This window comes from Crocodylus porosus, unplaced genomic scaffold (genome assembly GCF_001723895.1).
Source record: "Crocodylus porosus isolate Cpor-Errol unplaced genomic scaffold, CroPor_comp1, whole genome shotgun sequence".
NCBI classification, from domain to species: domain Eukaryota; kingdom Metazoa; phylum Chordata; order Crocodylia; family Crocodylidae; genus Crocodylus; species Crocodylus porosus.
In genome coordinates, this window is record NW_017728913.1 from 16,123,066 (window position 1) to 16,144,739 (window position 21,674).

Genomic DNA, 21,674 nt, shown 5'->3' on the forward strand with positions numbered 1-21,674 from the left:
CCCCCCTCCCCCCAAAAACTATAAGAAGACATTGTGCTGCAGATCTACATAGGAGGTCAACAAAAATGGCAAGGAATATAGAGAGAGTACTTAAAGCTACAGTAATGCATAAGATTATCACAGCAGAAGGTATAGTGAAGGAGGAGGGACTAGGACAGAGCCTCATAATATTTTATAATAACAACATAAGTGTAACAGGAAGAAAGAAGAAACTGGATGAGGCATGGAAGAAATGGCCAGAGGTAGAGGTAAAGAATGTCATGAAACCCTGAGGAGGGAAAGGACATCAAACAGGAAGGAGTCATTTTAATAGTAGTTATTACTACTTATTGTGATTTGTGCGGAGCATCCTGCTTGAGCAGAATGTAGATGACCTAGCTTAAGGCTGCTGCTCTCAGTCTGCAGATAGGACACAGCAGGATTCTGCTGGTTCCTGTCAAAACATAAACTTTCAAGGGATTAGGCTCAACATTATGCAGAAGGTTTCTGCCATGAATGTTATATTTAACTCTTTTCCAGAAATGAGAACTGCTGCTTCAGGAGCCTGTGCAATAAAGTGACCCTTCTGTCCCCCCTACCCCCCCCAACAGAGAGGGAAAGCAATTTTTTTAAACCAGTACAGATTTAATAGAAGAAACACTTCACTGAGAATTCAGGCTGATTTGGTTTAACTTGCCTCATTTTAACTTGATAACTATAGCACATGCTGATGTAGTATTGATTGACATTTACATTTTGGTAAAATGCTTAGATTCTGTTAAAATGCCTAAATTATGTCAAGTGAGTCATGGTTAAGTTTTTCATCATAAGTTAATTTTAACAGCTGAGCATATTCTTAACATTACATTTTTTATGGAATAAAAGTTCTTCCTGTAGGTTTTCATATGCTGCTTAGAACTTTGTTTTTGAGAGCTCAAAGATCAGTTTATAGTATTTGGATGTACCAGTAAAATAAGTTTCACAGCTTTCTTCTCCCCCACCCATCAACGCCACATTTTGTTTTCAGTGATGGGTTGATAACAAGTGTTATACAGACAAACATTACCAAATGATCAAAAGGGAGGAGAAAGCAGAGAAAGGAAAATGAGTATTATACAAACAAATATTTCCCCTTTTCTTTCTTCTCCCCATCTTAAGCTCTCAATAAAAGTTTTTAGAAAAATGTTTTTTTGATTGTAAATTATGCCTACCCTGCATCAGAAGTGCAATTGCAGCCATTTGTAGACATACCTGTGCTAGCTCTAATTTCGCTGGTTTAGGTAACAGTGCGTGCATCTACACAAGACACTACTGCACATTTATTTAGTGCTTGTATTAGCAAATGCGCAGTAACTGAAGCTACTGTGCAGTAGTGCTGGTAAAATTTCTTTTTAAGTGATGCTACTGCACAATAGCCTTATAGTACTGCACAGTCTCAAATTAGCACTGTGTGTGCTGTGACATGCTACTGCATAGTATTTTTTTTGTCTACTGTGTAGATGCACCCAGCAGGAGTAAAGCTGGCTCATTGGCATTCAGTGAAGTCTATAGGAGTCTGTCCAAGGTCTTCTGTCATGCTTCAACTTTTTGTGCAGTGTTAGCTGCAGCTTTGCTACTCTTGGCATGTGAATTAGTTTAACTAAAGCTTGCTTTGCATAGCTACACATACTGCATCAGATTATTTCAGTGTAGACCTACTGTTAATGCTGTAAACTTCATGTGACCAGCAAACCGTCTGTATTTGGGGCTACACGGTTAGCTAAATTGATTGCATTTGTTTCAAATATAGGATAAACTAGTAAAATAATAGTTCAAAACCAGGCATCTTAAATGCATACTTTCTGGTAAATGCCTGATGAGAGCATTGGAGAGCTCTAATTTAAGTGGAAGAAGAACCCTGTAGAGTATCTTTTTTGTCAGTGCCCTATCTACATGACCTCAGTTCCAAGCATCTGACACCATTTAAATCAATTTTACACCAGAGGCTGACAGCCAGATAATGCACAGACTGTGAGAGACTACTTTAAAAAACAAAACAAAAAATCCCCCCCAGAAATAAACCTGTCTTATAATATGCTGACATAAAAAAATGCTCATCACTTTGTAAGTCATGTATCCTTGGCCAAATTAGTTCACAATTCAGGCAGGAGGTAATGAATGGAAAAACCAAAAAGTTAAGAACTATGCATTTTTTGGAGATTTTTGAAATTTGAATTATTGCTAGACACTTTCCCAATATATCTAGCCTTTGGTGCTTAAGGTGCAGATTTGACTCTTGGGGTTTCAAAAGCTTTAAAAAGTACTATCAAATCTGACCTCCCTCTTCCAACTGTTTTTCATTATGCTGTGCTGGATTTTACTCCTGAGACCTTAAGACATGTGTTTGGAAGCATGTCTAGCTCTATCCCAACTATGAAGTTGGTCCAATAAAAGATATTGCCCTAAGAAATCCTTGCCTGCCAAGTAGCACAACATTTTAAGTTCTGAGTGGCCATCTTAAAAACATTGTTTTTACTTCTATCCTGTGAAAGTGTTGCTAAACTATTTATAGTGAAGAGTGTTTCTTAATTGCATGTTGGCATTCAGTTTTAAAGCAGGTAGTAGTTGTCATACAAGCCATTAGAAGAAAGTGAAACAACTGAAACATTACTTCACAATAAATTCTTAAGAGGGAAAATATTTGGTACAAACTTTCATTATTTTAAAATATTTGGGGAGTTGACCAGTTTATAGTATGTAAACTATCTCTGTCACCGTGTGTTATTAAAATGATTTTTTTTATTCTGGAAAAGAAACACTTCAGTTTGTACTGATGGGAATTTTCAAATAAATGTGAAATTTATCATATGTATTATCAAATAAATGAAACTCTTAGTTGGTAGCTTTCATAATTTATCTGTGCTAACTATATCAATTGAATATTTTGGTGTGAAAATTTATGATGAGACATCATTTCCCAGGCTTATTGACTTCAAAAATATTTCATTATTTCCATACCCATTTGCTGTAGCTTATATGTTTGGGTGCAAGTTATTCTTGAACCCAAGAGGCAGTTAGAAAGTTTAAATAATAAAAATAATACTTTGGAGGAGGTTAGATAGAAAAAGAAATTCTGGATCTGTTGTCTTGGTAGGAAGTGGCCAGTTGTTCCTCAGGGGTTGATACTTGGCCCAGTGCTATTCAACGTCTTCATCAGTGATTTGGATGTGGGGGTGAAGAACTCACTGGCCAAGTTTGCAAGCAATACCAAGTTATGAGGAAGCATGATCATGCTTGAAGATAGGCTGCAGATACAGGTGGACCTAGACAGGCTGGTAAGTTGGGCAGACCAGAACCAGATGAAGTTCAATGTTGAGAAATATTAAGTGCTCCACCTGGGGATGAACAATCCTCTGTGCACCTACAGGCTTGGCAATGCCAACCTGACCTGCACTATGAATGAAAGGGCCCTGGGGGTAATAATTGATCACAGTATGAACATGAGCCGGCAGTGCGACGTGGTAGCCAGCAGGGCCAACAATACTCTGGCATGTATCAATTGATGCATCTCCGGCAAAACCAAAGACGTGATTCTCTTGCTTTACTCAGCATTGGTGAGACCGCAGCTGGAGTACTGCGTCCAATTCTGGTTGCTGCACTTTAACAAATACATGGTAAAGCTTGAGAGAGAGTCCAGAGAAGGGCCACCTGTATGATCAGAGACTTGCGTGACAAGCCATACGAGGAAAGATGGTGGGATCTGGGACTCTTCAGCTTGAAAAAGAGAAGGCTGAGAGGGGACTTGGTAGGAGCTTACTGCTGCATCAGAGGTGTACATGAAGGGCTCAGTGAACAACAGTTTACCAGGGCACCCTTGGGGAAAACTAAGAGTAATGGTCACTAGCTCCCGGAAGATGATTTCAGGCTCAACATTAGGAAAAACTACTTCACAACTAGGGTGTCCAGACTGTGGAATAAGCTCTCTCCAGAGGTGGTGCAATTGCCTACCCTGGAAATCTTCAAGAGGAGACTGGATGGTCACGTTGCTGGGGTCACTTGACTCTTTCCTGTTCAGTGCAGGGGGCTGGACCTGATGATCTTCTGAGGTCCCTTCCAGCCTTATAATCTATGAATACAATTGATTATGAGGCTTGTACGCAAAATATAGCAGAAATGCAGGGTGCCTGGAGGCCTCGATTATAAATCTCTGCATCTCCTCTATTTTAAAGTGGCCACAGAAATAATGCAACAGACCTGAAAAATATTTCTGGAATGGCCTCTAGGATTCATAGGTCTGTTCCATCCTCTCAATTGCTGCATCTTCTTGACAGGGTTATTTGTCCCAGTACTTTTGTCTCTACTGTATATTATTTTCGTGTAGTCCTCGAACTCCAGTGCCTAAAATGTTTCCCAATACTTTGAGAAGCAAGTTCTTATTTATTTAGTTTTATGATATCTTTTTTTGGACCAACTATAGAGTTGGTAGAGATGTTAGATAAGCTTTTGGGCGCAAAGTGCCCTTCTCAAAGAAGCAGGTGCTCAAAAGTTTGTCTGACATCTGCCAACTATGTCTTTATCTCAGCCGTGTGTTTGTCTAACATCTCTACTATGTGTGTAAGCTGCCTATGATTCTCCTCTGCTACATATGTTGACACAAACTTTTCTGGCTTCAGCATACCCAAACCTCTCTTAGTTCGGTTTACATGGTCAGCAGTTGTTTCTGTTTAGCTAACTGCCTCTGACATTTTGTCTTTATTCTATGAATATGTTATTCTGTGGCACTTATTTCTTAGATGTGGTGATTCATTCTTCTTTTTAATTTTCTTAAACAGCATCAATATTATTTGATCCTTTAAGTCCAACGAAAAGCATAACAACTTGTGTAGTTCTCACTAATCCATCTTATCATATAAAGCCTTTGATATAATTACACTTTGACAAAAATAGAACAAAAAGAAGAGAGAAAGAAGATGTATTATTAGATCTTTATAAGCTTCTTGGAAGGAGTTGCTTTTGGGGTTTTTTTCTTTCTTCCTTTTTTTTATAATAATAGAAATCTGGGCTTCCATTGCCAACTTCAGAAATTTTACGTACATGAAACCTTCTTAAACTTTGAGATGCAAGCTTTTTTGGGGAGATTTTATTGAACCAACTGTGTAGCTAGAAGAGATCTTAAGCTTTGAGACTTAAGGCACCAGTCCTTAGATCTGGAAAAGAAGATACAGTTTGAGCTAAGTAACAGACAGAACAGTGATATGTGTAAAACTCTACATGAAAATAAAACTACACAATCTTTTAAAATTTAATAGAGAAGGGCTACACAATAGGAATGAAGATTATCTGGAATAGTCAAAGGGCAAGAAAAGTACAGTAGAAAGGATAGATTTATTAGTGGAAGAGCAATATCATTCAAGAGGGAAGAGGGCTGTTATCACCTGTGGTGTGCAGAGAGATGAGCAGAGCACAGTTAGATTGTAATAAGTCGCAAAGTCAATGTTTGTGTTTAGTCCTTAGTTTTAAGTGTCTAGTAAGGTTATGGATTTCTGTTCCCATGCTTGTCTTCTGAAGGTGTTTATTCCTTTTGAGCTTGAGGCTGTGAAGGGAATCTTGTTCTGTGGTAGGCATTCTCCCACTTGTGTTACTAGGTTCCTGTCTCATCCTTTTCCTGTGATCATTTATTCAAGAGCATAGTTTCTGTCTAACGTCACACGTAGTTTTCATGATGGCATTGGTGCATTGGACAAGGAAAAAGATAGGGGACAGAGAAAAAAAAATGCAAAGGGTCCAGTAAAAGAGAGCACCCTAAAAAAAAAAAAAAAAAAAAAATCTTTGCTACTTGCGTATTTCCTGGATCATAATGGCTACAACATCACTTCAACAAGTAAACTTTTTTCCTCAGTCAGCATATACTTCTCTTCTACCCTTCCTACTCTTCATAGAGTTTAGCGAGGTGTGCTTTTTAAATTTAATGTATTTGTTGAGATTTTAAAATAGTGTAATGTGAACTTTACCATAAAGATCATTTGGGCAGGTTAATGAGCACAAAATTGAATAACCATTTAAAAATTATGGTACCTGAAATATTAATTGGGCTAATAATAATAAAAAATTAATTCCATATGCATTATTTTAATGATTAAATACTTTTTTAATGAGATGGAAAACTGATTTTGTGTAGCTGTTCCTTGCTTAATATAAAAAAACATATTTTAGTTCACTCTCTATTGTTATTTTTACAAGACGATGTATATATGAAACAAGGAATATGATTCGCACTATTTGAAGTCCTGAGCACTAACTCGTCTAAAGTTTGGATGCTTCTACCCCCAGATGAGAAGCTTTGACATATGTGCAATAGATGATTTCCAATCTGTCAAGCTTGAATTAGATCCACATAATTGACTGGGTGATGTATTCGGATGCATCACCAACCAGGTTCAGATGCCTTGCTATTGAGGGGGGGGTCAACTTGACCCCTATATTTTCATTGTTGAGATACTAGCCATCTATTATATGATGTGTTTATGGTAGAAATGTGTTTGGATGACCTAAAAATGAAGAGGATGCATCTCTTTCTGCCATATACTGATGGATAATTTTGAGAGATCAATAAGGGAATATTTATTTACATTCCAGTGCTAGAGGAGTTTCTAACTGTGGGACTGTATTCCAAGCTTCCCTTGGGTCAAACCTCTTGTAACTTTATGTTGTCTGAAATGTTTTACTAACTTGTTGACAGTCTCGGGCAGCTGGGTGCTATTGTTTGTTCGTTTCATGTATCTTCATTGAAACCTGTTTTTGTACAGCATTTCAAAATATGCCACGTTTTCCAGTTAATAGGTCTTGCTGGGTTGTGATAACCATTTACACTGCAAAGATTGTCCATCTATTGAGGCTTGGTATTCTTAAATTGTTACTTGTTACATTAAATATGCTGTTGCTTAAACACATGAGATGATGAAATTTAAATAGAATCCTTATATTGTTTTGCATATTTAGGCACAAAGTGATAGTTTATATATTTCTTCACCTTCCGAAATAAACATCTTTATTTAAGATGCAGTGGATGGAATTTTTAGTCCTAATTAATGAGTTGTGCGCTTCAGAAGATTAATTGTGACTTATGGGGGCTAGAAGCTACATTTCTGTGATTTTTATGGACTGCCTTTTTGACCTTTTGTTTTGACACTTGATGAACGGGCACACTATTAACCTCCTTTGTAAAAGTAGTTATCTGTTTAGTTAAATGCCAGGAGAAGGTAATCGGGGTGGATTTGATTTAAATCATGATTTAAATGACTGGTCAGGAAGCCTCAATTTAATTGTTTTCTACAAAAAGTGCGTTCTTGTTGTTTGATATCCTTTATTCATTTAACTTCTTGAAATTTTGCAATTTTGACTGTGTGTACACAAACTTGCAGAGATACAATAGGGCTGCTGGGTGGGTAACCAGGTCTGTTTAACTCTCATCTCCATATACTGCTGTTAACAAGGATGATAAACTCTCCCTATGCTTGAAGAGGGGTGTTTGTGCCTGAAAGCTTGCAAAGAACAACTTTTTCCAACTATTTAGTTGGTCTAATAAAAGATATCTCATGTACCTAAATAACTTTGTCTTCCTACAGAGATGTAAACCCACAGTTTGAGACCTGAAACTAAGTTTCATACAGATGCTTAATGGGATCTTCTGGGAACCCCATAAGATTGGGCCCTGGACATGCATTTTGATATGAGGCAAGTTGTGCCACCTTGGGGCAAAATAACAGTATCCAGCTTCTCCCGGATCTGCAGCTATGGGGAGCTAGATGCTGGGGCCAGCACCTGTGCTGGCCCTACTAGTATAAAAAGCTGCCCTGGCAAGCAGCTCAGGACTATTTGCTCTCAGGAGTTTCTGGGGCCTGGCCAATTAGTATCTGAGGACACTCCCCCTTGTGCCAGCTGGACTGCTGAAGCAGCCCGGACTGTTCCCTGTACTCTCTACCCACTGCAGCAGTCTGGCAGTGGGGGCTGCTGCCTGGCTATGAGCTGTTGCTACCTGCGACAGCATGCAGCCTCAAGGCTGTGCACCTGTCAGACCTGGATGAGGCTGCACGGCAACAGCAGAGGCACCTGCACCTCTGGGCCAGCTGCCAGTGGGCTGTGGCTGCACAGTGGCCTTTGTGCGGCACTACTGCCATGTGTGCCACTGCCTTGCCATATGAGGAGCTATCGCCTGGAAGATGTTCTCAGTGTGGTGGCATTTGAAAAACAAATGGTTCTGGTAAATCAGCTTTGAAGTAACAGATGCAGTTAAAAAGTATAGGCTAATAGCATAGAGGAATTTCTTCCATGCTCTTAATAAGAAACTGGGGACATGATGAAGAGGGCAGTGCAAAAGTTGTCTGTTGGGCTTCGTATCTGCCAAGACCAACTAAATAGTTCAGGCTAAGACTGTAAGATAGTCGGGGGGGGGGGGGGTTTTGGGATAGGAAATGAAAACATAGTGGGATTTCACACGCGCTTGGTCTCTGGGAAGAGCCGCCACTCATTTTATCAGTTCTGTAGACTTCAGTATGTGAATTCCGTTTGGTCACTCGTGAAGTTTAGTCATGTGCAAGTGTGCTGTATATGTAGTTTCTGTTTAAAGACTCAGTGCCTCACTTGAGAGGAAACACTCTGGATCACCTGCTGCCAATCAAGATTCAGGTACACTGGAAAAATATTGGGAAAGAGTTCACAGAATCTCTACTATAGTGAGGAAGCATAGACTAACAGATATGGCATGGGACTCTATCAGGAGCCTTCAGTTCTGGTCCTGGTTTTACTGGTTGTTCAGAGTATGAACATGGGCAAGCTAAGCAGTCAATCTATACTGCAGTTCATGTATTTAGGAAAATGATCAGTTGTATCTTTTTCTTATGTTGTACTTGTCAGTGATGCTAGTTAGGGATGTGCGAAATGGGCCTTATTTGATTTGGATTCAGCCTGAATTGGGGACAGTGATTTGATTTATTGATTTGGATCACTGCCTCGATTCAATTCAGCTGAATCTGAAGATTTGATACTGATTTGGAGAGTAAGTGATTTGGCCATCGACACAGCTTTAAATGTTTTTTCGGTGTACGTCGAAGTACCAGGCGTAGCTCATGAATGCTGTGATGGTGGGGCAGATGGAGCATCCCACGGAAGCGCTCCATCTTGATTTGATCTGGATTCAGAGATTCAGCCGCTGAATTGGGCTGACTCTCCACCCAATTGAATCGGTGACCGAAGCTTTGCGCAGCCCTAATGCTAATCATTCCTGTTCACAATCTAAAATAAACAAGTACATTTTTGCAGTTTTGCTGCTAATAATGAAAATCCAAATTCAAGTTGGAAGCTGCAGTGTGGAATATTGGAACAAGATAATTGCTTACTATAAAATAGTTAAGTAATGCTGGTTGGCTTAAATGCCACTCAGATTATGATTCACCTGATGACAAATGAATTTACTCTGTAATTTTCATAGCACCTACAAGTACAGTAAGCATTTTGCAGAACAAGTATAAGCTACATTTATGCTGAGATACGAATGGGGTAATAGTGCAGGAATAAGGTGAACAAAACCAGAAGCTAAAAGAAAATTCCCTCATGGTTGAGGGGAAAAAACCAACGTTGTTAATTAGTTCAGACTCAAATTGTGTGTCCAAAAGATAACTTTGCAGTTACCTTGGATGGGCATTAAAAATGCCACTTGCTAGCGTGATGCAGTATTCCAATGTCATAAGAGGTGGAAAATTACTTTAGTGTTTAATATATAGTTTAACAATTGGGAAGTAAAACTCGTTATACTTTGGCACAAACTATTCTATACTCAGCATTATTGCTAGTCTTGGATGCTACTTCATTTAGAATAAATTGCTAAAGGAAACTTTTCCATTTTACACAAGAAGGAGCAACAGGGAGTGTAGCTAGATCGTGAATTACCAGATGAACTAGCTGAAGGGTAGTCTTCTGTTAAATGTAGGAATCTGGATTTTAATACAGGACTGGCATTAAAAAGTACTTGCAACATCCGGCATTGAAAGATTCCTGGTCTTTGCTGAGGGGTGATTCTAACTTGTTTTTATCCTATGCGTAGTTCTCTCTTAGAGCTCCTGATAGATACAGAATGAACTGACAAGCTACCAAGTCAGTACTTGCCTAAAAGGAACAGCAAAATGAACTGTATGTAAAAATAGCATGTAGACTTTGTCCTTAGGGAGAGGAGAAAACTGGAAAAAATGTAGAGGGGAAATCTATACATAAAGTGAGAAAAGTGACAAAATCAGGGAATGAATGAGTGCTATGACACTGTTCTAATAGCAGGGCCAGGGTTGCCAACTGTTGATAAATTTATAGACAGTCCCTAAGAAAAGAAGGGGTAAGGGGAGCTAAAAAAATTGCTTTTCTGTAAATCCATTGAGCTGTTTATTTAAAACAAAACCAACAAAAATACCCTGTAGAAAATATGAGCTTGGTTGAACATCCATTGTTGGAATGAGGCTGGATGCAAGTGTTAATAGACAGATGGTGTAGATCCATGGTCCTTTGTGTCTGAATGGGAATGCTGCACCTTTCAGGGAGATCTCTGTCAGGGTAGCGTATGGGAGTATTTGTAGCCCCTCATACCTCCCCCTCCAGCTATGTGCTGTTGTTGCATCCCAACACCTGCATGTAATTGCTCTGCCTCAAAGGTAGGGAGGGCTGTGCAGCCCTGGGCAGTCTGATGCAGGGCTGCTGAGGGGGAGGGTGGGGGGAAAGGATCAACATAGTGTGGAGGTGGGTAGGGGACTCATTGAATAGGGGGCAGCACAGTGTAATACCAATGCTGCAATCAAATAAGACTGTTAAAAGTTGGCATTAAACCCCTGAATTTAAATCTGGCCCTTGTTACTGCCATCCAGTGCCTGGCAGAAAGATTACATTTACATTAAGTAAAATGTGTCAGTAAAAAGAGTTTTGGTATCAGTAAAAAAGTTTGCAGATTGTTTAGTAAAAATACCATTTTTCCTTGGGTTGGCAACCCTAGTTAATGCAAGGTAGTCGCTACTACTTGGTGCCTTTGTATCTGGGGTGTGTGTGTATGCGCTTTGTTCAAAATGAAAGCAAATTTACACTTGCTACAGATGCGTCCATCTTGGACATCCACCAACTCTGAGCATCCACCTACTTGGACATCCACCTACTCAGTTTAATACAAGGCAGTTATTTAAATGTCCCTTTGAGCTTATTTAAGCGTATGCATAACCAGATCTAGTAGAGACCTGAAAAACTGCAAGCTCTTTCCTGAATGTAAAGGCAGTGGGATGTGGAAAGAAAGGACAATTTGGCCCTGCATGTATTGTTTGAGTAAAGGAGACTAACAGATGAGATTAGTGCAAAGTGTTCTTTTTAATAATTTGCCTAGTTTATAGTAGTATGTTTTATACTTTGTAGGGCTGAGCACCACATGTACTATAGCAGTGGTACCCAACCTTATTGTCCATGAGGGCTGGATGGGCAGTACCAGGTCCCTCTGTGGACTGGATCTGGCTAATGGGCCCAATTTTTAGCTGTTGAGAGTTGCACAGCCCAACCCTGATCTGTCTGCCTAGGGCAGGGCAGGGTGGAGTGACTCGAATATGGATGTGTAGGAAGGGGTTTGTAGGGGCAGAGCTGCTCTCATCTAGATGTCGGGGGAGTAGCTGAGTCCTGATCCTGATCCAGATGTGTAGAATGAAGGCAGGGCAGCCCCAGTCTGGATGTACTTAGTTGCCCTGATCTGGACACACACAAAGTACAAAGGAAAGCTGCCAAGCCCTGACCTGTATGTGTGTGGGGGGGGGGAGGCAGGGCAAGGCATTTCAGCCTTGATCTGGATGTTGGGGTAGAGGGAGTGGCCTAGCCCACTCTGGACGTATTGGGGGTGGACCTGGCCTAATCCTGCTGCTTGGGATCAGCATCCGCTGCTTGTCACTACCAAGTTTTCTGACCTGTCTGAGTCCCCATGGGCTGACTCTTATGGCTTCATGGGCCAGAGGTTGAGCACCCCTATATCCGTAGTTATTTCTCAGGTTAGATTCCCAGTGTAGGTAAAGTACAACTGTCTGTAACGAGTGCTCACTGGAAGGAGAATATTGCAGTATATATGGCCTGTGCTAATATTTTACTAGCAAAAGCTCAGCTGAGATGTTTTCTAAACAGAAAGTGAGTAGGATTAAGAATGCTTTGACCATTTTGGTTGATTATTTTTTCTCAATGACTTTTTCTACTGTATGCAGTTCATTTTTAAAATGGTTGAATTTGAATAAAGAACTTTCGTACAGGTGAAAACCTTCAAATGCTGCATATCCCAGTAGGAAAATACATGAATCTTAAGTGAATTTAATGCATGTTAATTACAAAGGTTATGAATGCCCTTTAGACGAGGTCTGGTCTCTCAGGTAGTATTTTTCCACATCTGCTCATCCTTTGGTAAGTTAATTATTTTATGACATCATAATTAGTTATATGGCAGCATTGACACCATGAAATAAGCATGTCTCCTCTTTAAGACCAAGGAAAATCTGGGCTGTTTGGCTAATTATCAAAACAAAATTATAAAGGGCATGCAGAAAAATGCTAGCTGAATTATTTTTATAGAAATATTTTTCAACTTTGCAACAGTATAAAAAATCCCTTTTTATAAAGTGTGAATGGTTTATAGTGAGTTGAAGGCCTTTTTCCCTCTCTGAGCTATATTCGGATGATGTAACTGGTTTCTAGCATCCAGTACTCTAGAGACTGCTGTGTTGAGTTATTAGAACAAGTTGGAAATTTTGTTGCCATAACTACTACTTTCCAGATGTTTTATACAGATAAATGACATGGATCTGAAAAATTCACTGAAAACTGATTTAAGAACAAAAGCAAATCTATGATTAGAATATGAAAGGGGCATGAAGAGGCACCCTGTGTGACCTGCAGTTTAAATGGTATTTAGGATCACCTGCTGGTCTGAAGACCGTAGACAGCTGACCATCTGCAGTAGATTTGCAATAGTAGTTTTATCTGCCATTTTTTTCAAGTGTTTTTATGGTGTTCTAGTTCAGCTTATGTTTTAAATTAAATCCAAAGATTTTCAGTGAAAGAAAATGAAAGGCAACGTGCAAAACTGACACTAGAAAAAACTGTAAATTAACTTTTCAGAATTTACTAGCTTTTGTCTTCCATGAGATCCCATAGAAGATTAAAAACAAAGTTAAACATTTATTAAGATAATAGGAGCGTTCAGTTTCATCAGATAGAAAAGTTTTTAAAAGAGAAACTAATGTATTTCAAGGCATGAATTACACAATTCTTTGTCAGGAAGCATGGCAGTTAAGCATTCCTGCCACACTTGCTCTGTACATTGCCTCTAAAATGGCAGGATAATAGGTACCCTTGGCAGGAGCCAGGTGAATGCCAATTAGCAGACAGAATATCCAAAGGCTTATTGGTGTGTGCTGAGTGCCAGACTAAGGCAACTATATTCTTTCTGTTTTGTGAAGTAATGCGAACTCCAGGACAAATCCTGATGAACCTGGATTAGAAGAAATTTCCCAATCTAGTTATTTCAGATAGGGTTTTATAGCTCATTCTGTTGACATTCTGGCTGCAATTAGTGGTAAAACAAGATTAGAACTATCATTGGTCTGATCTGGTATGGAAATCATTTGTGTGTTAAAAATTATAAGCATGTAGCCTGCGTCCAGATGAGTGTGTGCATTTGGTTGCCCGGGGACAAGCAGCAGTGACACACCTTGTGCTGCAGCTACTTGTCCCTGGGGAATGCTCGTACTATCTGTGCTTTGGCACGTGGCAAGTTATCCCAGGGGTGGTAGGGGAGGCTGGGGCCAGCACTGTGCTGGGCCCTGCAGCCTTACATGGGGTCCTGGGTGCCTTCTGGGGCTGTAGTTGCAGTGATCCTGCTGGGCAGAGCTTGGCTGGTAGCCTCAGCGCAGCTTCCGGAAGCCTGGCTTCGCCTTGCAGCAGCAAGCACTGCCACCACTTTTTCTTTCCGTGGGTTTTTTTGCCCCCTGGTTATTCGGGTTCAGAAAAATCCATGGGAAAAAAATCCAGCAGCAGTGCACACATAGCATGCCCTTGTAGTATGGAGACCCCCAACTATGCAGTATGTGATGCTGCAGATGTGTTTGCGGCACCACATACTGCATGGCTGTGGTTTTCCGGATGTGCCCATAGAGAACCTATTTGGATAATGTTGGTATGGCAAGAGCAAATTTTAATTGTTGATTGTAAGCAAAGATATAACCAGGGGATTTGTGAAAGATCATCTATTCCAGCTAGCTGTATTGACTTCTGTACCATCAGACGTTAATAAATAAATTAATGGAAGTTGACAAAAAACAGCTGTCAGGCAGCATCTGAGGTCATGAAGCTGGTATGCGGAAGTAGTACCCATGCCACATGTGCTGCATATATCAACAGGCAGGAGATGTGGCTGGGTCACCCAAGCAGGAAATTAACCGTCAGCAGGAATGTGGCTCCCCTGTGCATGCAGCTCAGAAACATGAACTCAAGTTCAGAAGGAAAACGCAGGGAAATGGGAAATACTACAAGGACTGGGCTTCCTGTAGACAGTAGTAGCAGAAACAACCTAGTTGCTACTTGAAGATAGCAGGTTATACAACTTCAGTTTCTGAAAATGGGAAACAGCATTTGTAAATGTTCTTATTACTGTACTGTGAGAGTCTCAGAAGCAGTTTGGTGCTGTAATATAACGAGCCCTAAAGAGCTTTGTAACTAGGAAGGGAAACTAGTTTGTAAATAATTAATTATCATTTCTTACTGTAAAGTAGTGAACAAGAACAACTCATCATATACTTCAGTTGTTTTGGAGGTATTTGTATCATGAAATGTACAGAGCCAGGGAAACCTAAACAAGGTTTTTACGCCTACTTCTGGCTTCAAAATATTTCCAAATTGAGAAGTGGAGAGAGATGAAAGGAGTAGGAGAGGGAGATGAAAGCAGGAGAAATATTTATTTTAATCCCCATTGTTGAAAACTAGGTATCTTCTCCAAACTTGTGTGTGCGCATGTGAGAGAGATTGCCTATTTTAATCAAGAACTCTGCAAAGGTTTCATTGCACAGCACTAACTTCCAAGTACAGATTAATTTTTGAACATACAATATGTGCGTCAGATTATTGGAGTTTAGTTTTAAAGTAACATTTATAAAAGACAGTTTATATTGTACTTTAAGCTTCAAATATCTTAGTTGTTTTTTTTAAATGCCCATATTAAATGATTTTATTATGGAATTGCTTATGAATGTCAGATAATGGGAAGACTGTTGTGCTCATTAAACTTCTCTGCCTTTTTAAATTAGTTCCATTTCTCATAAATGCTACTAGTAATTTTAAAATAAAATAATTTTAAATGACCTGCATTTCCTTATATTCAGAGAACTAGTGTCGCTGTGTTGAGATAATGTTTCTTTCTGAAATACTAATAGTCTTTCATCCTTTGGTCCCATTTCACTTGTAATCCACATAAATTTCTGTGTTTAATTTACTATGATTTCATTATGAATAAGAACCATAAATTTAGCTAATCTGATTTGCAGGGAACAAACTTTTAGTAACTGTGATGACAGTAAAAACGGTCTCTCAAAAATATTGTACATAGTGAAGAAAAAACAGTTAGTTATGAGATTAATGTTCTTGGTATTGCTAGTCAGTGGCGGGTGGTTGGTTTTTTGGGGTTTTTTCCATTTTTTTTTTTTTCCCCCCTGAGATTTGTGTTGCTTTTGATGAGTACATTTACATTCCAGTGCTGAGAAGTAACATTCCATTAGGGAGTTAGACTGACATGAAAACAGGAATGTAGAGGCCCAGGGCAAGGGAACAGTATTGAATACAGATAGGAGAGGCTTCTGTGCTCAGCTACTATTGTCTGTCCTGAGCACCTTGGGAAACATGTGTGTACCAGCATGTCTTGGAATTGGAATAAATGGACAGATTAGATCTGAAGACACTGGCCTAGTTCTCCATTGTCTTGAAGTTTGTAGATAGTATGAGTAGGTGGAAGAGATCGCCGTTGGTGCCTGAAAGTTTTTGACTGTCTGAACGTGAGTGTTCTTGATTTGTTTTAAAGTATTTTGTGTACAGTATCTGGTCTTTTAATGATGAAAGATGTATTGTGAAATCTGTAAGGTGTGACTTGGACTCGTCAAAAGTAACAGATCTGTAAAAAAATAATTAAAAAACCCCAAAAAGACCCCCCCCACCCCACCCCCTAATAAACCAACAACAAAAACCCCCCCTCTACTGACTAGAAATACCAAGAACATTAATCATGTCAAAAAATCCTCCTTTTCTGTTGTTTGGCTCAAAGATTACCAAGTAGTAATTGATGTTCTTGCTCTGAATTATAATTTCTGTAAAATGAAATTCATTATGAAGTTTTGACTCAAGTTTGTATATATTTCGTGAAGGTTTTTAGGAAAAAAAAAATAAGTTAGGAAACTCTCTTTCACTTGGTACGCATCTCATTAACTTTTATTTGGTCATCTGTAACTGCTGAATACTTTCATGCAGATGATTGTGGTTTATTCAAAATCCATGCATTTGGGTGATGACTGAGAGGGGAAAAAAATCTTGTGTTGCTGTATAGAAGTAGAGAAGGAAACTGTAAATTTTTGGCATCTATAGTTGGTATGAATGTAATTTTAGGATTCTTGAAAATGGATAATGGAGTAGTGTCAAACTGTGGAGTTAGTTTTACATCTGTTTCAGTAATAAGTTTACTGAGGCTTGCAAACCTTTCACCAGTATTGAGTATCCTTAGAAGTAATAAACAGGTTTGAATATTGAAGTAGTAAATTAGTCATTTTACTTTGCCTAATCTTTAGTATGTTTTTAAATTAGTCTTGGAAGTGGTGTGGTCAAAGTATATTTGTATAGAGAGCAGTTGCAAATATTTATTTGATATCTCTGATTCTCTTTTCCTCTAAGAGCACTCACTGTATACAGTTCTATACTGAACGTGTACTTCACTAGAATTTGAGTGCCTGCTATTAAAATTACATTTTTCTATGTGGGTCTTTTTAGGTTTTTTAAAAAGTTACTTATAAAGCACGTCTAGGGTGAGAGTCTCATCCCTAGTCCATCCTGTTTATGGTGGATAAAAGGAATTGAGCAGTATTAAGGGGTCTTTAAAAGGAGAATCACCCCGGGCATAAGAACTGAAGACCACTGAGAAGCAGACTTCCAAGTACCTGTAAGCCTTAAGCAGCAGTATAGAGCATGACAGGGATGTGGTTGCAGCATGCATTTTTTGAGAGATCCTGGGTAACACTGCTAAATGTTTGCTATAACGGAGATTAGTTGCTTTGGCTGTCTGAATTATGCCTGTGGCAGCCTAACATAAGGAGATTGACCGTGGCTTAAAATTAGACTTAACTGTTATTAGGTTGAAAGTTTTGTGAATCGGAGTATTATCATGGATTTGGAGAAACTAAGTGTGTTGTCTGTCCATGTTCTGTCTTGTTGCGTATGCAAGTTATATAATATAACCAAATACAAAGAATATATCATGCAAGATCTACTGTGGCATGAACTGAAAACAGTGTCTAAAAAAAAGAATGTGGTATAATGCTGTAGTTCCCTAGAGAGAGGTAGTATCTAATGAAGTAGCTTGTTCCTTTCCAAAACTTTCTCTGAACCAGTTACTCCAAGGTGCCACCCTGCCTAGTTCCCTGGAAAGAGGCAACTATCAGTAGTAGCCTTTTATTTTATGTTGGGAGGAAGAGGGAGTGGACCAATTTGTTGAATACCCAATTTAGCTGAGCCAGGTAGTAAACGTTTCTGAAACCTTAATTTTCTAAAACTTATGTAGATTATAGCATGCAGATAATTTATGATGGACACTGGTGGAGGGTAACCTGCTGAATTACCTGGCAGTCAAACCTGTGGCTTGATTTATGGTCTTTTGTGGGAATTCTTTCTTGGTATTTTACATAAAGCTTTGTGTTTTATAGTCAGCTAAGTGAGCTCTTGTGTCATGCAAGTTGCCTCTGTTGCTTGCGTGTCCGTTGGGTTGGTTTTTAAAGAACTCTCTCAGAACTTTCATTCTGTTAGCCAAATTTGTTTTGGTCTTTTTTCTTTGGTTCCAAGTATTGTTCCAGTGTGCAGTATGTTCATCGTCTACCATTCCTTCATCTAGAGATCCCCCACATGAAGTGTGACATCAGGTTAATAGGTGTCGGATAACCTGAAGCCTTCCTCCCCCCAGCTTTTAGAGAAAGTCAGGGGAGAATATTTTCTTTGTGTTCCCTAAAGCAGAATCTTGTGGTTTGCTGAAAGGAGCATAAATGCATCAGGGGTAGGGAATCATTCTCTCTCCTCTTTCTCCCTCTACATTTAGAACCATTGTTTTGGGGTGATTGCTTGTGCCAGCTTCTACTGCTGCTCAAAACTCTGCCCAATCATCAGAGCGAAGTTGATATCCAGTTTGTCAATTTTTATGATGTCCATAGTCTGCTGAGTAGCAGCAGGGAAAACTCTTGAGACTTCTTAGTTTTCATTATATTGTATCATGGTAAAGCTGAGTAGCAACAGAGCAATCTCTGTGCAGCTGCCGAAGGACAAGACTGAATAATTTATTCATATTTGGAATGATATCTTCACAATAGTACGGGCTAGAAACATTTCTGTTTACCATGGGCTCAGTCCTTGATAATGAAGGAAATTGTTAGAAGGGGATTAGATGTTGGGAAGCTTGAGTGCTATTCCTACTGTGCCACTGATTTGTTAGGACATTTGTCACTTAAGCCAGTGGTTCCCAACTGGGGGTCCGTGAGCAGGTTTCAGGATTTCTGCCTAGACCGGCATGGGGAGGAGTTGTCTTGGCACCCCAGGACTGAGGCAAGTCCTGAGGAAGGGGCAGGACTAGGCCCACAGCCTCCATCTTGCAGATGGTGCTGTGGACAGGTGGGCGAAGCTGCATGTTGCTGCTGCTCATGTGAGTTGGCCCCCAGGGCTTCCCACTGCACTCGGGGCCACGTGGGCAGGGCTGGGGAGCCAGGCTGTTCCTCAGAAAGAAAAAGGTTGAAAACCCCTGACTTCTGCGTCCGTTTATTTGGTTTTTTGTCTATAGAACTTCAAGTTTCACTTTATTTTCTTGGAGGTATTTTGAGTTTTTGGATGAAAAATAAGTGCAAGGTATCTTAAGATAAGTTTTCTACTCGTCGGAACATAAGTAATTCGGCAATATGGATGTTGTATGATTTAATAGTTTAGCTACATATGATGATTTTTGAATGCAGCAATAAAACTTAAACAAATGGTTAAATGGATAGTGGTTGATTCTTAAGTCTAATAGGAAACTTCTTTTGGGATTTTTATCACCAGTGCTGAGACTTGGTACATACTTTTTGCCTAAAGAGATTGACTATCTGCTACCTTGTGCCACAAGGTGAAATCCAAGCAGGTAATTCAGATAGATGGTAAGAGAAAGAAGGGAGTTTGCTATTATTTTATTTCTATTTTTTTTTAACTTGATATGTCAGAACAGGGGTTGTGCCTGGCTGGGTACAGAATCAGAAAGCATAATGTTCTTGACCTGAAAAGAAGACATACGAAGGAAAAGGTTTTAAACTTAGGTTAGGAAACCTAGTGAGAACAAATCTCTAAGCTGAAATCAAATTGTACCAAGATAAAACTAGAGGGGCACTGACAGATATTTTCTTGACCAGTACTGATAGCTGATGATTAACCAACCATATCGTCTCATGCCCATTCGATAACCAATATTTAATAGTAGTCCAAGGCATTTTAAACTACTAGCATAAATCTTTTTGTTTTGTATTTATAATGCACACACACACTTAGATTTTTTGCATTTCTGCTTCTAGAAACATTTTGTAGTAAAAAGACCACATATTATATTTAAAACTTTTACTTTTAAAATGGTGGTTTGCAATATAAACTTTATTCTTAGCTAGTTGCTTTGCAGCTTTTTCCTGCCCTACTTCTTTCTTTTCTGTAGCCATCTTTAGGAAGCCATTGTTTTCAGTAGCATGGCGTGTCCTGAGGTGCTGTGTTAAGTTCAGTGTGTTGAAGTCTTTACTGGCATTGTCTCCCTGTGAAATATTTCAGCACATACTTTGCAATCAGCTGTTCAGTTGTTCTTTTCAGATACTTAAATAAAAATTCCATATTACGCTCCTTTTAGACGTATTTACGGCTGATAGAGATTGCACGTTGCACAACAGCAAATATATTCTTGTCTAATGGTTTACATGTCACAGAATTCCATGCACCAAAAGGCATAATTATTGGTAAACATTGGCTACAACAACCAAAAAAACCCGATTATATGATAACGTCATTTCTCCTTTTATCCGTACCAATTTGATAGCCAACTGATATATTGGTGCACTCCTAGGTAAAACAAGTCTTAGTTTTAGATTAATGGGGAAATGTACTGATTTTGTTTATTGTTTTTCAGTTTGAGGGCCAAGTTTGTTGTTTTCCCACTGCTACCTCTGCCTTGTCATAATTTTTAATCAAGAACATCCTTTTTTATGCTGATTTTTTCAATGCACCTGTTGGGCACATCCAGATGAATGTGCACATGCAGGGAGTGCATTAGCTGCAGCAGAAATAGCAGTGGCACAAATTTGTGCCACTACTTTTTGCTGCTGCACATACCCCTGTTCATGGAGTTTGGTGGGGGGCAAAATGCCCTGCTTTGGGAAAAAGGTTGTTTTCCTGCTTTCCTGTCTCCTGGCATGCTGAAGTATATGGGGAACACCTAGAGAAGGGGAGATGCTCTGACTAGCAGCCAAAGTGTCTCCCTGGCGGACCCAGCATCCCTGTCTGCCGGAGTATGCTCCTGGAGCACGAGCTTCACCTTTTTATTTTGTAAAGGGTTTTTTGTTTTAACCAAGGATCTTCCGGTGTTGAGTTTTGTTGCCTCACTGCAAATTTGCAGTGCAGCTAATGGTTTCGCATGTGTTGCATATGGTTTGAAGTATCGCAAACTGCACACGAATGCTTGTCTGGATGCACCCATTGTGGTTATTGACATAGATCAGGGTCAGCAGCCTGCAGTCCAAATCTGGTCTGCAGAGCTGAGGGCCTTTGGCAAGAGGTGGGAAATGGGAAGTTTTATCTGCTGTGGCCAAGCAGTGGGGCTAAGTGGAGACAACAGGTCAATAGCCGTGGCTTGCCTCAGATCTGAGTTGGGTCATCCCAGCCTACCGCTTGAACAAGTTGCTGACTGTTGATGTGGGCAATGGTTGAAAATCTGAATATTTGTATCCTGAAGTCATTTTTTAAAGAGAATAAACGAAGTAATGGTTTAATTTTCCTTTATACCCTGAAAGTAGTTACAACTTGTACAAAATTCAAACTTGCATTGCTGAGTAGGGCAGCCTGCATTTTATTAGTGTTAAGCAACAGAAGAATGCATGCTTCTGCCTCTAGAAATATGTGCATCTTATTGGGAAGATTTTAAGATTTTTTTTTTATAGAATCTTTAAGAAGGTTCAGTATTCTGGAAACTCTTTCTATTGTAGTATTTCATGTACCTGTGTGAGCTCGATGCCGAATTATATAGGACTGAATTAAGCACAGGCTCAGACCTGTTCAATTTAAAGCTTTTATTGTTTCACAAAGTCATAAACTAAAGGAGGTCTGTTGGTTCACGAGGTTCCCAAATCAAGCCCTTGCTCTCTAACCCGGAGGCT

At 39.5% G+C, this 21,674-nt stretch overlaps 1 protein-coding gene across 12 annotated transcripts in view; it reads left to right on the forward strand.

Moving 5' to 3' along the window:
* Positions 1-21,674, forward strand: part of RAPGEF2 (Rap guanine nucleotide exchange factor 2) — a 295,940-nt gene that overhangs the window by 133,734 nt on the left and 140,532 nt on the right. The window contains exon 1 of one of the 12 annotated variants that reach the window (XM_019534556.1): positions 15,880-16,049. The exons of the other annotated variants lie outside the window; for them this stretch is intronic. The gene's annotated coding sequence lies outside the window, so the exon portion shown is untranslated. Of the gene's footprint in view, positions 1-15,879; positions 16,050-21,674 lie in introns of those variants that run through there. 12 annotated transcript variants of the gene reach the window in all.